The following is a 19,036-nucleotide window of genomic DNA, read 5'->3' as shown; positions in this document are numbered from 1 at the left end:
TTTATTTATAAAATTGATTCAAAAAAATAAATATTAGATAATAACAGCAGTCCTTTCTGATTCAAATTGATATTAATAAGACTTAGAATTCTAGAATGTCTTTCAGAAACATCTTATTAAGATATAAAATCCTGCAATACATTATTTTTTACTTTTCTCCTTCTAGGATACGACCGTATCCTTTAATCAAAGTTACTGATTACTGAAAATCAATAAAAATAACATTTATATTGCATAAAATCCTATGAAGCTATTTTATGATTTTTTAAATATATTATTATAAATGATATATTATAGTACTTTCAATTGAGTCATATATTTTAATTTAATCATTATAAAAATAAGAAATATCTAATAAACGCGCAGAGCTCTATTTTTGATACTTTCAAAGAAATGCAGCTATGAATGAATGTTATTAAATAACGTTTTAATTACCAACATGGCATGTTAATTATGAATGGTTAAATTCAAAGGAACAAATAATTGGACATAACAATATTTCATTGAAACAATGCATATTTATTTCAAAACATACCCATCTCCGTATAGAAGCATTGTTCCATTTTTTAGTGGGACCGTAAAGAAATATGATATCATATTTTCCATCACAGCACAGACTAATTGCTCATGTTTCCATATTGAAACCCATTTTGCACTCTTCTGTTGAAATATGAAAGTTCGTATTGAATATTGATTCTCGTTGCATATTGCATTGCATTCTAAATATGTTACAGTTTAGTTTTATTTCAAAATACTAAGTTGAGGTGATCCAGAAATTACGTACCAGGTTTTTTTTTCATTTTTCTTGGCCAACTTGGTCGAAAATGAAGTTTTTTTGTTGTACATTTGCCTGTTTTAACAGAAAATTCATCTTTGTTGGTTTAAGTGAACTCCTTTAGGCTTCGTAGCCCCAGAAAGAAACCCTTTTAGTTTAAGTCGGGTGTCCTTTCGTTCGACCGTCCATTATGCATACTTTTTTCTAAAAAGGGGTACTGAGAGGAAATGAGGCAAAATAAGAGGCAGGGTATTACAGGAAGTGATGGAAAATTACGAGAGGAAAAGTATAGGAAGAGGGAAGTAAAAATAGGGAAAAGTAAAGGACGGGGAGTAGGAAAATGACGACAAATAAGGAGAAAGAAAGTAGGGCAAATGATAGGGTACGAAAAGAGGATAAAGGGAAATGTAGAGGGAGCAGGGTAAGGAAATTATTAAAATTGAGGTAGAAGTAAAGAAAGTGAGGGAAAGTGAGGAAACAATAAGTATGGGAGCTGAGCAGAAATTGGGAGAGATGAGGTAAAAGAAATGGTTAAATGATGGTTAAAGTGCAGGGACGGTGAGAAGGCGAGGAGAGGGAAAGTAGGGAAATATAGAGAGAGAAGGGTTAGGAAAGTATAGGGAATATAGGGAAAGTAAGGGAATAAAGGGAAATGAGGGGTAGAAAAGTAGGGAAAGTGAAAAGAAATGAGAAGAGGTGAAGTAGAAGAAATGAAGAGGAATGAGAAAAGGAAAAGTATGGGAAATAAGGGAAGGAGACGTAGGGGAAGTTTGGGGAGTAGAAGTATGGATCTAACGAGACATGAAAGATAGGAGAATGAGGGGTTAACTGAGAAATTTGGAGGGAAATGTGAAAAAAAATTTAGACCTTTTAAATAGCGTCTTAGTAGGCTACGAAATCTCTTTTTTAGAAAAATTCCGCCTACTTTAACTAATTTTTGGTTGAAACCAAAACTGTATCCTGAAAAATTCGTCCTTTTCACTTAAAAAATGAACTATTTGGTTGAAAATTCGACAGTTTGCTTTTTTATAAATAATTTTACTAAAAAATCTACAATTTTGTCATTAAAAAAAAAGTTAACAACCAATTTTGTCGGGTGACAAAATATTTCAATCAATAAGGTTCTTTCTGAGTGAATGGCAATCGGTTTCGAAAAAAAACATCCATTTGTCGAAAAATAATCAAGTTGCGAATACAAAAATATTGTTCGTTAATAAATTATTATGAGGGAAGGATTTTTTGTTGTAATTAAAAATTGTTTTGTTGATAAAACGAAATGTCCTAATCATAAAATGGAAAAAATCTGTATTTGTTTATAAAATTGATTCAAGTAGTGAACAAATATTGTCTAAAAAAGTCTCCTGATAAATGGGGTCCCTTGAAAGTTACTGTCAGTCGATTTCGTAATTAAATAACCAATTCCATTTCTTGAAAAGTATTCAAGTTGTGAATTTTTCTATAAAATTGTTTGAAGAATAAACAATTATTGTTGGTTGATATACAATCGTATGCCAATGATCTTTAAAAGTCACTCAAAATGAATGAAAAATCGTATTTTTTAATTAAATTTGTTCATAACATTGAAAATTACTTTAGATTTATAAAAAGATACTCAGAAAATCATTTTACGTATATCACGAACAAAAAATAATAATAAATAAAGTGTCTAAGTATTTTTATTCTGTAGGTAATATTTTCACTTAATAGTTATTCAATCTGAAAGTAAACAATGTTTTAAAATGTTTTAACATGCTAAATATGAATTGTAAAGGAACTTTTTTACTGATTTCATGTTGTTTTGCGTAAATATAAGTAGCTGAAGGTAAATGTGATTGTTAATTTGATGAAAAATCTTGAACTGGATGTCAAATAAAAAATATATGTAAAGAGATAAAAAAATCAACTCTTATAAGATCACTTTAAAATTTAATTAACTTTCAATGAAAAAAATTGCACAAATAGGGTTAATAGTGTAAGCCCTAGACTAATTCATTCAGAAAAATCTATTGTTTTTCACAGCAGTAGAACACCAGCACGAAAATCAGCACCAGCCCAAAAATAAGCACATGTATAAATACAAGCAACAGCAAAAGCATAAGCACATGCACAAAAAAAATCCCAACCACAAGCACACAGGACACACGTAGGCAAGAGTTAAGCGCCAGCACGAGCACTAGTACCAGCTACAGCACAAGTCGAAACACATGCAAAAGAACACGCACCAATAAAAGCATATACACAAGCGCCAACACAAATAGAAGCACATACAAAAGCAAAAGTACAATAGCTAGAACAATCGTAAGCACAAGCAAGAGCACAAGCTACAGCACAATCACCAGCGCAAACTACAGCGCAAAAAAAAAGGACTAGCACAAGCTACAGCATAAGTAGAAGCACATGCACATACAAAAGCAGCAGCAAAAGCATAAGCGTATGCACAAAAAAGCGCTAGCAGGAGCACCAGCTCAAATACGAGTCAAAGCACTTGTACATATATAAAAAAAAAACACAGCGCAAGCACAGGCACTAGTGTAAGCTATAGCACAAATAGGAGCACATACACGAGAACAAGCACAAGCAACAATACAAGCAGAAGTACATGCACAAGCAAAAGTACAAGCGCTAGCCCAATCATAAGGGCAAGTACGAGAACAAGCTATATCACGAGAACCAGCTCAAGCCCCAGCGCAAAAAAAGGACTAGTACAAGTTACAGCATAAGAAGAAGCACATGCAGATGCAAAAGCATAAGCGTGTGCACAAAAAAGCGCTAGCAGAAGCACGAGCTCAAATGCGAGTAAAAGCACGTGTACACATATAAAAAAAAAACCACAGCGCAAGCACAAGCACTAGTTTAAGCTATAGCACAAGTAGGAGCACACACACGAGAACAAGCACAAGCAACAATACAAGCAGAAGTACATGCACAAGCAAAAGTATAATCGCTAGCCCAATCATAAGGGCAAGTACGAGAACAAGCTATATCACGAGAACCAGCTCAAGCCCCAGCGCAAGAAAAAGGACTAGTAAAAGCTACAGCATAAGAAGAAACACATGCAGAAGCACAAACACCAGCAAAAGCATTAGTGCTTGCACAAGAAAAAGCGTAATCAGAAGCTCCAGTGAAAGCACGAGCGCTAGCACTTGCGCAAAAATAAAAAACCACAGCGCAAGCACAAGCTCTAGCGCGAACAAAAGTATAAACGCAAGCACTAACACACGTAGCAGCACAAACACCAGAATAAGCTACAGCACAAGCACCAGCAGAATCACAAGTACAAGCAACAGCCAAAGCAGAAATAAATGCACAAGCGCATGCACAAACTCAAACACATGCACATGTGCGATGCTTTAAATTACGGATGACTTACAGATGGAATTTTGTTCAAAATTGTATTTCCTGACGAAATTGTATGATTTTTAGAGTATAAAAATTACATTTTGATTGTTTATAAGTTATACCCGAGCTTTCTTGCATCGCGATACGTATCGTATAATATCATGTACGAGAGACGATCCGTATCGCTTTCCTGAGTAGCAGCTTCATCGAACCAGATACCCTACCCGTATAAAATTTTTTCTAGATTCTCAAAGATTCTTAATTCAAAGACAGTACATATCACGTATACGAGAATCGTGATTAATGGAATCGAAATCAAAGTGGATGTGTGGTGAAGGTTTGCAGTGACGTCGTTACAAGCATTGAATGTGAAACAGGAAACATCCGTCTCCATTTACATGCCGATTCTCGGTCACTTTTTCCACCTTTTGCTCTACTTCTCCTCGCAGAAATCCTTTTACTACCTTTAGAGGAAAGGCCAACTTCGTAAGTTTGTTTCGAGTCTCGAGATGCAAGATGCAAAGCCAGGACTTAGTAGAAGCAAACTTTCAAATCCAATTTCGTTTCAAGGACTTCCAGAGTCCAGAAGGGAGTTATCTATTTAGATAGAACTGTTGGAATCTGCGAAAAGAAAAATCGGAAGGAAAAGTCATATGGATTGAACGGAGAAAGTTGTGAATATAACTAATCGAAAAAATGCAAGCATCGAAAAATTATTATAATATAAATAAAGCTAATATCAGGTCTGAGATTGTCAAAAAATAAGTAGGTACATAATATATGCAAGAGGATCAACTTCGTCCCGCAAATGGTTCGTTATTATATTAATGCTTTTTTTGTCCGAAAATTGCGCCTTAGAATGATTCAGTTCTCAACGTATATTGTCTCTCGCGTATTTTCATGAGTAGAAACTATCAAGTTTCAGTTAATCTGTCACATCCGAGGTTTGAACGTCTATATGAGCATTGAAATTTCGACAAATATAAGGAACTTGCAATTTTTCTTCCACCTTAAAATTAAAAATTCCCTGAAGCCTTTCTTGTGGATTCTAGGAAGTTGTGAATCTTCCAGGAGTGAAAGTCGGAATTCGTTATATCTATAGAAACACTTTTAGAGAGAATAAAAATAATTCACTTTTTTTAAATATTGAAATTAGAATATTGATGAATAATATTAAAACGAAAACATTATTAAATATTAAATAAAAAATTCCACAGTTAAATATTTTGTTGTTGTTGAAAATTCAAATTTTATGGTTAACAATTTTACTATTTGGTTGAAAATTGAATTATTCTGTAGAAAATTCAATAATTTCATTTGGAATTTATGCTTTGCGAATGAAAATTCATCTTTATCGAGCAAAAATGCAACTATTTTTATTAATAATTGAACTATTTTGTTAAAAATTATATTTTTGTCGAAGCATATAGTGGTTTAAAAACATAACTTTGTTTTTAGAAAATGCGACTTTTGGTTTGAAAATTTAACAATTTGTTTAACACTTTTTTGCCTTTGGACTAAAGAATCTTTCTTGGTGCATAGCTTGGTACATAGCTGTAAGATCAACTATACTTTGTCAAACATCCTTTTTGGTTGTTCTGAAATCAGCATTTCAGCTGAAAATTTATCTCTGTGAACATTTCTGCATTTGGTTAAAAATCGGTTGTTTTTTTTTAAATTTTTTATCGAAAAATGATCCTTTTTTAGTTGAAAAAGTATGTTCTTTGCTATAAATTCACTTCTTTGTTATTAACAATTCATCATTATAGTTAAATTTGCATCTCTTTCTTTGAAATTTTTGGTTGAAAATTCGCTTTTTTAGTAAAAAGTTTTCTATTAAATAGAGATAAAATAAAATTAATCTATTGAGTTAAAAAATATCTTTTGTTAACATTATTAGCCTTTTATTAAAAATTTGCTTTTTTATTTAAAAATACAACAACTTGAGTTAAATTTATTTTCTTTCCTAACCGAAGAATCTTTCTTGGTTGCAAATTGAACTTTTCTTGATTTAAAATTAAATTCATTTTCAATTAAAATATCAAATATTACATTATTTGTTAAAATTTATCTTTTTCGATTTAAAACTTAGCTATTTGTTTTAAAATTCAACTACCTGGTTTACGTTGAACGCTCTTCTTAACTTTCTTTGTTGCTGAAAATTAATAATTCTAGATATATTTTTTCTTTTTTTTAATTTTACTATTAAAAATTTTTTTTTTTTGGTCGATAGTTAACTTTTTAAACTATGAATTTAACTATTACAGATGGAGACTCCTAATTTAGGCTGAAGGATCATATCTTTTGGCTATAAATTTGATTATTTGGTTTAAAATTAATTTAGTATGTTATAAATTTATTCCTTTTGGAATAACATACTTCCAATCACCTTAAAATTAAAAAATGTATTCTGTTGAAATTTTTCGAAATCTGTTAAAGTAGCTTAAAATCTTAAAAATCGCTGGAATCTCGTGAAATTCATTTAAAAATTTTCTAGTTTTTGGAAAACCGTACGAAATGCTTTGAATTTCCTTGGAATTTTTTTAATCTCTTGAAATTCTTTGGATTCTGATAAAATAGCTTAAAATGTTTTAAATATTTAAAAATCCCGACAATTTTTTGAAATAAAAGAAGTTTCTGGTAAATCCCACAAACCATATGAAATTCTTAAAAGTTCCTTGAAATTCTTAGAAATGTTACAAAATTCCATGAAATTCCTTCCAATTTAACGTCAAGTTAATTTCCTACAAAATTTATTTTGGCGAGGTCGTACCGTCTAAACCAGTGAGTTTCGAACCCATTTAACAGTTTTCAAAGTTTGATATTACTGTTAAACCAAAAATATTTACAAAAAAAATGTAATATATTCTACTACTGAAAATTAAGTGAACATGCCAGACCTCCAGGCAATGATTAGTTAATTATTAATTAAATAATAATAAAATATAAAAATAAACAAATATTGTTTAAGTTATTTATTATCATCTTTATTGACCTGGCTCTATTTCCAGCTCTTTTTTTATTTAATGTAAATCACGCATTTTTTAATAGCTTCTCTAGAAAATTTGACAAATCCAACGGCTGAATTCTCTGCCATACTGGGCTGTAATCAATCTCTCGTCGTCTAGGTACTATTTCCTAATTGTTGTTTCTGAATCAAGGGTATCTGATGCCATAAGATTTTTGATATTGATAAATGAAGTTTCGTAGGGTCTAAAATGTCATGGAATAACAGGTTGTTTGACCTACTGGAAATTCAGCAGACCTTTTGTATATTCTACACCCCTTTGCTTGCACATAATTAAATTCAAAGTTGAGAAATGTTAAGCAAATTTTAGGGAGCAGTGATATTATCCTGTGAACATGTAAGAAAATTAATATGACTAAACTTCAGGGGTATCAAATTCAGAGTTTAGAATGGCATTCTTCGTTACTTTAGACACACAAGAAATCAGTAGCGGATGTATGAGGGAGCTCCCCCCTGAGCTACAGCACTGGTGAATTTTTCAATTATAATTCTATAATTCCCGCAACGGCCACCCAAGAATCGTTTCTGGATTCGCCCATGCAAAAAATTAACATTAAAATAAGAAAAAAAACGGTGCGAATAGAAAAGATACAATATTTAAACGAATCTGTATTATCATCAGAGGTAGTTACTATCAATCAGTGTAGATGTCATTCCACAATCTGCGAATATAAAAATCAAAAATATCGATCATTTAAACTTTTCAAATAGCAGAAGTTTAAGGTCATTTATAACTAGATGGCAATATTTTTTTCTTAATTTCAAATTAAATTTTACTGAAAGAAGATCGTCGCACTAACTGCCTTGGCACTCCACAAAATACCTAATGGATCTTCCATAAACTATACGTTACCAATTTCCCCTCGGAAGTAACGTAGCCTTTAGGTAAAACCTATAGTTAAAATTTGCCTAATCAAATTTCAGGTGACAATTAATCAGGGTCTTATTGATTTTTAAAACTAATAAATACACATTTTTAACCAGAAATCGAAGTGTTGAACTTTTAATTAAAAAAATAATAATTTTGAATTATAAAAAAAATATTTTCTACCAAATAGTTGATTTTTTAAATTAAATTCTTAAACTTTCAAGAGATAATGACGAATTTTTATACCAAACAGTTTAATCATCAAATCAAAAATATAAAATTTTCAAAAAAAGTTAATTTTATACCAAAAAAGGCGATGTTCCAACAAAATATAAACACTCTAACCTAAAAAGTTGAATTTTCAAGTTGAAGCAAAGAGTTGAGTTTTTTTATTCAAAATAGTACATTTTTTACCAAAAATTCCATTCGAAAGTTTTCAATTACTTAAGTAATTTCTCAACTAAAAAAAGAAGAAATTTGAAAAAAGTGCAAATTCTAAAAAAATATATAAAATTAAATTAAAACAATCAAATTGAAAAACTGCTTTTTACATTTTTAACCAAAAATATGAATTTTTATAAACAAAAAAGTTCAATTTTTACCACAAGAACGAATTTTTAACGAATTTCAAGAATTCTAAAAAAAAAGATGATTTTTTAACTAAAAAGGATAAATTTTTAAATAAAAACATTAATTTACTCCCAAAATAGACGATTTTGCAAGAAAATTAAAGAATTCTTAACTTTAAAAAAATGAATTCTTAGAAAAGAAGAAATTTTTTTTTATTTTCAAGAAAGTTATTAAACTTCAATTTTTAAGAAAGAAAGGGAAAAAGCAATTCAACTTCAAAACCTAGTTTTAAAATTTGTAACCAAGCAGGTGAATTTTTTAACAAAAAGACAAATTTTCAATTTATTTCAAGAATTCTCAACTAAAAAGTTGAATTTCCAATAAAAAATTAATTTTGAAACATAAAGATTAATTATAATAACCAAAAAGGATGAATTTTTAACATAATTTAAGAATCCTTGACCAAAGATTAAAATTTTCGATTAAAAAATATGAATACTTAATCAAAGAGATTAATTTTAGATCAGAAAGGCAAATTTTCAATAAAATTCAAGAATTCTCAACCAAAAGCTTGAATTTTCAACTAAAAAAAAATTATTTTTTAACATAAATATTAATTTACAGTGAAACTAGTATTTTGCGCCAGGTTTGGGGCTGACGGTGGGCGGGAACAAACCTGTTAGAGCCCGCTTCGTTTTCTTTGTCCATGTCAGAGTGCTCGCCTGAGTGACAACCGCAGACCCCGAGCACCACGCGCAGCTACTGTTGCACCTACCCACGGCGTGTCGTCAACTCTCGGAATGGCTCTAGAAAGATAAGTTATTGAACGGTCTCGATGTACTACTAACAAAAAAGACTAATTTTTATAAAAATTTAAGAATTCTGAAACAAAAAGTTGAATTTTTAACTAAAAAAAGAAGAATTTGTAAGCAAAAAGGTTAATTTACTATCAACAAGGGGAATTTTTAATCAAATTCAAAAGTTCTCAACCATAAAGTTGAAGATTCAACTGAAAATATGAATTTTAAATAAAAAGCTTAATTTACTACCAAAAAAAAAGACTAATTTTTAATAGAATTTAAGAATTCTCAACCAAAAACTTAAATTTTTAAACAAAAAAATTAATTCCCCACCAAAAACACTCATCATCTAAAAACATACTTTAAGCGTTACCATGTGTACTTAAAAAAAATTATCTAATTCTAAAACGTCACGTTAAACGTTAAACGTGTAACGTTACTTTGACTGTGAACAAACTAAAACATTTTAATTCAAAGACAAGTTTGAAAATTCTATTAATAACTTCTCCGTTTTTATTCAAATTTACACTTGTACACATATTTACACAAAAAGGAACAGGATGTGGAATATTATTTCCTGAAAGCAATTCAAAATTTAAATTTTCTGACTCACATCTAATATTAAAATCAATGAAGTATCATCAACTCATTAACTCTATCTTCAATATAATCTTGAAAAACTGGAAATCATCACCAGCTACTTTCTTCGAAGAAAGCAGCCTAATCCGTGTAAAAATAATTTTTACGGCTCCACATTTATTCCAAAAAGTGCTACATTTTCCCAATAAAATAGGTATTTTAAAATTAATATAATTTTTTCAATACCATAATAGCATACTGAAATTTTATACTCATTAATTTAACAGATCTTTCAATATTTATCTTTTCGTAATACTTGCCTGCAATTCTGGCGAATAATTACCTTGTAGCGGATGCGACCTTAAGTCTTAAATAAAAAAAAATTCAATGAAAAAATATTACTTTGATTCAAACAAACACTGTTCTGAGTGTAGTACATTTTCTTTAGACAGAAATATTCTCTTGATTCAATATTAATTACTTTTCTGTGTAGCTTTATACTCATCCTGATTGATCCTCAGTTTAGTCTTATTTCAGATCATAGCCGCTCGTTCTGCAGCAGATTCGTTTGACAAAAAAATGAAAAAATTCCAGCTTTTTACCGTCGATTGCAAAGTAGATCAAAGACATGTTGATGCTCTTAGAGCAAAGCTGATTTACCGTACTATCTGGAACCTAAATACCTTTCAAATAGAATATTCAATTCAAATTCACAATCTTGAAGATGGATACATTTTAAAAAATGTTTTATTAAGTGGCTCAAGAATGTAAAAAATGCAGTTAAATCTGCAGAAAGGATTTAGCGAGTGAATTTAATGCTAGATTCTTTTAAACTTGATTGACTAGGTTAAAAAAAACACTTTCAAGTTATAAAATGGATTACAGTTGCTTTTTAGTTTATGTCCTGCTTATATCAATATATTACCCTATATTATTATTATTATTATTATTATTATTATTATTATTATTATTATTATTATTATTATTATTATTATTATTCCATAATAAAAAATTTAATGAAATTTCTAAATTATGAGCAAAATCACCATTTTTCGTATATTAAACTTTCATATAAAATGATGAATCTTCAATAACTTGAAGAGTTAAATATTCAACAACGAAAAAAAAAATTTTTTTTGATCGATCGTCAATGAAAAAAAAAAGATATTTCAACAAAAGAACCAACCAAATCAACCAAAATGTTAAATTTTAAACTTTCATCTGAAGTGATGAATTCTCAGCTAAAGAAATAAATTTTTACCAGAGTAGTTTATCGTTTAATTGAGTAGTTGAAGTTTCTACAGCAAAAAATGAATTCTCAAAGAAAAATGTAACATTGGATATTTCAATCAAAATGGGTTTTAACTTTTTATAAAAAACAGCTAAATTGAACAAAACATTAAGATTTCTCAACATAACAGCGGCATGCTTATTAAAAAAGATTAATAATAATTAATCAAACAGGGTGAACCAAATAGACAAATTTCAATTCATAAAAATATATTTTTAACCAAGAAATTTTTTTCACGCAAAGGGAGAAAAAATGTCAACCAAGTTTTTGAACTTTCACGCCAAGATGGCTAATTTTCTACAAAAAAGGTTAAATTTCAACAAGCAAACATGAAGTGTAACGAAGAAAGTTCAGTTTCAACCAACTAGTTGGGTTTATCAGAAAATAGTTAAAATTCTTTTTTTTTAATTCTTTAAAAAATGTGACAGACTTTTCAATTTAAAAGAATCAACTTTTAACCAAACATTGTTGACTATTTAACTCAAGAGATTAAATTTCCACAAAATAATTATTCTTCAACTGAATAATCAGTCTTCAAATGGAATATTTAAATTTTCTATTAAAACAATCAATTTTTTACCAAAAACGTGAATCTTCAACAAAATAGTTAAATTTTTAACCAAAGAAATAAAGCTTGAACTAAACTGATTAATCTTTAACGAAAAAAAATAATAAATTTTCAACAAAGAAGTACAGTCAAGTATCTGAACTAAAAAAAACACACGAATTTCCAACCAAACAGTTAAATTTTTAAATTAAAGATATCAACTTTCAACCAAAAGATATAAATCTTTAACCATAAATGATCTCCTTTAATTTGCAGTCTAAAACAATAATTTTGAATAAAAAAAACACTTGTTAAATTTAAAAAAAGGGAATTGTATAACAAAGTAAATGCATGCTGAACCAAAACAGATTAATTTTCAATAAAAGATTTTATTTTTGATTGAATAGGGCATTTTTCTCTCAAATTATTTGGATTTTAAACCAGAAAGCATGACTTTTAATCAAACCTTTTGAATTTTCTACAAAAAAAAAATATTCAATCCGAAACCAAAATTATAAAAGTAGACTTCTAAATCAAATAGATGGCATTTTTACCAAAAGAGATAAATTAGCAATTCAAAAAGACGAATTTTTAACCCAGAAATATTTCTTAATCATAGATACAAAAAAATTTCAACCAAAAATATTTTAGAAAAGTTTTAGTTACAGGTTGGAAGAAAAATTCTCATCATTATACATTGTGTATAAATCTGTAGAGCTCTAGAAATTGTTTTTACTTTCTAAAGTACTTTTTTAATTTACGTAATTTAAGAATTTGTCGAAACTTATTGATCTTTGATTTAAAAAAATGTAAGACATTTTTCTGAAAGCTTAATTTTTCCACAGACAGATTACTTTTTTTTTAATGAAGTTGCTTTTACTCTTTCTTCGATGATTTCTTCGATTTTTCAAACTTTTTCATTTTTAACTTCCGAAAATCGTAATTATCAGCTTTTTTGAAAATGCAGCGAGATATAAAAAAGTCATAGCAGAAAAACTGATCAATGGGAAAATTTCCATAACATACCCCTTTTCTGTATCTAAATCCAGTTTTTTGTTTTGAACAGCTTTAATTAGCTGATTTTTTGAGTAAAAATGGGGTTCCCAAACTTTTATACTCTAATAAAATTAGGAACAAATAAAATTTGATTAAAATTAGCACAGCCACTTTTTTCTACAAAAATCTTATTACTCATTTATGTTTATGAAAACAAAGAATTTCTAAGCGAAGTATTGAATGATTTCTGGTTTTAAGAATCTCTAGTCATACGATTATTATCAAATCAGTAATTGATTAATTGTATCCTTAGAGATTTTTATCAAGCCAAATACAATATAATACATTTCGCTAAAAAACATTTTCAATAAAAGAGAAATATAAGCAATAAGATTTTTTAAGAATAAAAAACATTCTACTACAATGGTCGCAGCTATACCGGAACCTAAATATTTTTATAAAGCATTGAAAGTTTGAACTGTGATTTTTAAAATTATTTCTTCCGTTTATGAAAAATTTAAATTCGATGTATTTCAAAAGAAATATTTTCACCTTCCCAATAATTTAAAGTGTTCTTATCATGGGTATTGTCTCTATTCTGTATTAAATTCTTTCACAATTAAAATTGTAATTTAAAAATCGCGCCAATTCAAGCCAATCAAATATCTCAACCCTCGCTTGAGGATCGCTAGGACCTAAATGATCGTCCCAATATTTTTTGATTTATCTGCTCCTAGAAATAAAAAAATCCATTCAACGTAAATTACATTTTGCGACCTTTTTTTAGTCTTTAACTCAAAACTATTTGAGAAGCATCTATAATCATCTGATTAAATTCTTCTAGGGGTCAAACTTCATTATTTGAGTTCTTTTTCAAATCGTAAAGCCATTTTAGTTTTCAAAAGAAGCGTTTTTGTGGACAACCCTAATGACCATCTTTAAAAAGAATATTTGAGCTTTAATTTTGTATTTAATACTTTACACACTTGTTCATCATTTATCAATATGGTAATTTCAAAATTTTGTTTAATCACCTTCTACTTGCTTCCGTCATAAAAATTTACATGCGACAGTTGCCTCTCATGAAAATTCATGATAGAAAATTGACCATTAGAATCATACTATTCTGATGCGCAATTTGCTGATCAAATAAAATATCCTAAATCGGTATAAAAGCATTGCAAATAATTTTAAGCATATTAATCTTATATCTAAGATAATAATAATAATAGTAATATATAAATAGTATAAAGTAATTTGATTACTAATCTCATTAGAGTTTAAAACAAGGCATTATGTTTAATTACACTCAGGAAATTATTTTGTTGAATCAACAACATTTTTGTTGAAAAACAAAATGTTTGTTGACTTAACTAAACTTTTTAGTTATTTTAGTCAAATTCTTCGGTATATGTACTGGTAGAATATTTTTCCGCTTGCTGTCAGTGTCAGAAGAGGCTGTGATAAAATTAGCGAGAAAGGAATTCTATTTGTTATATAAGGTACATTGTTTGAACTTGCGTAAACTTGTGGCATTGCTAAGGGACAAATAGGAACATGCGTGATAAAACAATTTACCGAGTTAAATGGTTCGTGAATTGTAGTTAGAATTAGTTGTTTCCCTATTACTAAACGTATCTACGATCCTGAGTTTCCTGACCCCCTTAGCAAAGTAACCCTTACCGCCAGCAGGTCATGTTCCGGAACAACTATAATTGTTATTCAAATTTCTACAAATTGTGTAAAACGAAAACCATATATTTAATAATCAATTCAAATCAGTAAACTCAGTTCTCTAATGCACTAAAGCATTCATTTTGTTTGTCAACAAATATGAGATTGAAGAACTGTTATCAGATGTGTAGCATTGTACAGAAAGTTAGAGGGAGCTGCTCAGTTCAATGCTATCTAGACTGCTTCTAAATCCCAGTTGAAATGTCGGATCTGGAAGGTTCATTCTTGGAAATGTTCCTTCGTCATCAGCAGTTTATAATGCCGAGACAACCTTTCGATTGAGGCGTCGTTCAAAAATTACACTAAGTGAAATATTAACTAATCAAGAAAATATTCCCTCCAAACCTAAAATGAAAAAGATGTAATCATTACAGTAACTATCCTCCTTAAAGAATGTGATTTTTTCCAAAAATGATTTACTTTCTATAGCCAATTTTGAAAAAAAATTAATTACTCTAAAGAACATTGCATAAAAAAAGGATACTTGATTCTATTTGTATGAAGGCGTAAAAATATGACAATCGTGAATCATTCTGAGGAGCGACAGCCTCTTCAGGATGAAAGTAGAAGCAGTAAACTGAGAACAAGAAGAAGAGGCAAATCGTTTTACTCGAAACAAACTAACCTATGTGTGGGCATTCCAACACACCTCATCAAATGGTACATCAGTCCGTTTTCTTCAGCGGCCCCAGAGGAAAAAGGGAAATTGCCTCGCTCCTGAAGATCGATACCGCCGACACGGTATTATCATATACGCCTGTGGAGATATAACGCTCGCGCCTGTCTACAACACTATGCAAACTTCGCCGGCATCATTAGCAAGACGCTGGCTTCACTAACCCCGACCAGCAACGATAGGGTTCAAGCTGCAATATATATAGCTGAAACTGTTGATATAATAACAGACGATAACTTGTTTAGTTCGAGCCAATATAGAGTCGATAACTCTCTGACCATCTGCTGCTGTGGACTTCAGTTCACTTAACTCAGCCCTATTACAGCTGTTCAGAGGAACTCGCTCCTTTGATCAAATTGTTCATCTAGTTTACGACGGGGACATACACCTTTCGCAATTTTTCTTTGGATTCATACTTTTTGCCGTAATAGGTAATTACCAAACTTGTAACATGCCGAAGTAATAAGATGCGGTTTTTAGCAGTTCTTGAGAAAAACGACTTTGAATAAATACTAGTTGCAGTACCTTCCAGGAGTATAAAAACCAAAATGAAACTTAAAATTGCTGTTTTTTAAGTAAGCCCTAGAAACTGTAAAAATTTTAACTGATTATCGAATAGACCCTCAATCTGTATCTGCTTATTAGCACTTATTTGTATTAGCATTGAACAAAGACATTATGGGTAACTGCAAATGTTTCTACAAAAAACTTGAAAAAGATTACTATTTCCACATCTAGTATCAACAAAGAATAGAAAAAATTTGCCTTTTATTCCAAAAAGCGTAAGAACAAATTAGATTTTTGTTTAGATCTTCATCAATCTTTTGTGAAAAGGCACTTGAAGAGGATGCAGATACAAATAAACGATTGTACTCGTAGAAGCCACGGATGAATATTTATTGCTTTTTAATTTTATACTAGAATTTCGTTTAGAATTTAAAATATCCTCCACATTCAAGGTCTTCCAGGTATATAAAATTCTACTGATAATTCCAGGTTTTCCAGGTTAGTAGACACCCGAAATGTCTCATTGTGTTGCTTCTGAATCGAGATGTGTACATTAGATCTAGCAGCAGTTTATCTTCTTGTGTACACATACTTTACATTTCGCGTAAGCACACTTTGACTTCTCGAAAGAAGTTTGCTCAACATTTTCCAGTCTGAAGGTATACTACATGTTTATGAATTGCGTTTGAATAATTCTGGAGCCTTAAACCCGCCACGTGCTTTCTGAATTTCCCCTTTCTTTATTGAGATCAAGTAACTAAAATCCAATTAAAATACTTTTATGATGCATTCATAAAAATATTTTGGTTGAATCAACCAAAAGCCATTTTGCATCAACCAAATATTTTCCTTGAATTTACTAAAATTCTCTCTTAAGTTACACGGTAGATACGCCAACAAAATTTTGCTAAATCAATAAAATATTTTCTGAAATGAACTAAACGATTCAACCAAAAACTTTGGTTGATTAAAGCAAACTAATTGGGTCAAATTAATAAAAATTTCGTTTATTTATGTAAAAAGCCAGGTGAAAAAATTATATATAATTTATATATCGTGGACAAAACACTGATATTTTTCATTTATTTCACATAGAAAAGCTTATAAAACAAATTAAAAATATATCATTGTCTTATCCGCTATACATAAACTATATATATGTATGTGTATTTATATATATATATATATATATATATATATCAACTAATTTATAAAAAAATGTATATTATTGGCTAGAAATTTAAGTTTCATACAAAAATTAACTATGTAGTTAAATGAATAATCTATTTGTCGAAAACGCGTCTTTTTGGCAGAACATCACTCTTTTGCAAAAAAATGCAACTGTTTGGTTGAAAATTCAAATCTTATTTTAAATTTCTTATTTTTAGCTCAAAAATTCAACAATTAACTAGGTAGAAAATGGAGCTATTTGGTAAAGTATTTATATATTTTGTTTAAAATTCTTCTTTCTTCATTGAAAATAAATTCCTTTAATTAAAACAGGTGATGTTTTAATAAAAACGTAACTGTTTTAGATGAAGATTTAATTATTTTGTAGAAAATTCGTTTTTTGTTGGCTAAACCAACCTGTTTTTTTATTTGAATCAAAATCTTTTTTTTTAAGAATAACTACTACATTTTTTGTTGCAATAACAACTCTTACATTTTTTGTTAAAAATTACACTTTCAAGTTGAATATTGAACTACTTTCTTGAAATTTAATTATTTTTCATTTGAAGATTTATAATTTTAGTTACAAATTCGTTTTTTTTCGTTTAAAAGATAATTATGTATTTTAAACAGAAATAAAAAAATTTTGTTCAAAATGTAATGGATTAGTTGAATATTTTACCTTTTTTGTAAAAAACTGGTCTAATTGGCTTACAAATAAAGCAATTTGTTATTAAAATGTTAACTATACTGTTAAAAATTTTGAGATACACAAAAAATATGAACTAGAAAAAATATAATAATATCACATCCTCTATAGAAAAAACCATCTTTCCGGTTCAAAATTTAACTGGTTTGTTAAAACTTCATCTTTTTAGTTGAGATTTATGTCTTTTGCTATAAATTCATCTTTTTTGGTAAAACATTAATCTTTCCTGAGGAAAAATCAATTTCTTAGTTCAAATGTTTACTATTTGATTAGAAATTTATCTTTCTTCATTCATAATTCAACAACTTGGTTGATCGTCTATGTTGAACACAATTTTTTTAAGTATCACCTTTTCGGTTCACAATTTATTTATTATTATTAAGAAAATAATTTTTCATATGAAAATTCAACTATTCCATTTTGGTTCGAAAATTTATACTTTACAATATGAAAAGTCAACTATTTTATAACAAATTCATGTATTTTGATAAAAATTCATCTTTTGGGTTAGAAAATTAATCTTCGTTGTTAAAAATTTATCTTTTTGGTGAAGAATTCCACTATTTTTCAAAAATTCATTTTAGTTTTCGTTTTATTCAACTGGTTGGAAATTCGTATTTTGATGTAAAATCCATCTTTTATGGTATAAATGTCGTCCTTCTAGGTTGAAAATAAGTTTTTTTGTCGAAAATTCAACACTTGAGGTTGAAAGTTCTTCTTTTTTGCTATAACGTTAGTCTTCTCTGTGGAAAAATCCATCTTTTAGGTTGAAAATTTAACTGTTGGGTCAGCAATTAATCTTTTTTAATAAAAATTCATCTACTTGGTTGATCTATTTTAAAATTTCTTTTCAGCTTTCTGGCCGATGTGTTTATTTTTGTCAAAAATTAATTTTTTTATATTAAAAGTTAACTATTCTATTTATGATTTGAAAAATTAACTATTCGTCAACAAATTCATATATTTTGATGAAAATTTATCTTGTGGGTCAGAAAACTAATCTTTTTGTTGAAAAATAATCTTTTATGTTGAAAATTCCACTACTTTTTAAAAATTCATTTACGTTTCGGTTAATTCAGCAAGAACAAAATGTAGAAAACACATGTACATTGATGAAAATTTGTCTTTTGGTTTAGAAAATTAATCTTGTTTGTTGGAAATTTATCTTTTGGGTTCACAATGTATATTATTTTTTTCTTTTTCTTTCTTTTTTTTATAAATTTCACTCTTAGGTTATATATTTATTTAAAAGATTCTATTCCTTAATTATTCCTCTATTTATGTTTAAAATAACCCAATTTCCCCTGTTTTAAATCAATTTGTGGCTCCGTTACTTGGGGGAAGGTGGATGGTGGATACAAAACTAAAGTTAACAACAAGAGGATTGGAAGGTGCTCAAAAATAGCTAAAAAATGACAAATTAGTTTTTAGCGGCGACTATATTCTT

At 29.0% G+C, this 19,036-nt stretch overlaps 1 long non-coding RNA gene across 1 annotated transcript in view; it reads right to left on the bottom strand.

Annotated features, from left to right (window-relative positions):
• Nucleotides 1-4,560: 4,560 nt before the first annotated feature.
• The window catches only part of LOC117177002, a 25,215-nt gene continuing 10,739 nt past the window's right edge, over nt 4,561-19,036 (bottom strand). The window contains exons 2-3 of the long non-coding RNA XR_004467650.1: nt 9,257-9,386; nt 4,561-4,735 (exon numbers count right to left, since the gene is read on the bottom strand). This is a non-coding gene — a long non-coding RNA (uncharacterized LOC117177002). The remainder of the gene's footprint in view (nt 4,736-9,256; nt 9,387-19,036) is intronic.

This window comes from Belonocnema kinseyi, chromosome 7, assembly GCF_010883055.1.
Source record: "Belonocnema kinseyi isolate 2016_QV_RU_SX_M_011 chromosome 7, B_treatae_v1, whole genome shotgun sequence".
NCBI lineage: Eukaryota > Metazoa > Arthropoda > Insecta > Hymenoptera > Cynipidae > Belonocnema > Belonocnema kinseyi.
This window is presented reverse-complemented; position numbering and strand designations above follow the sequence as displayed.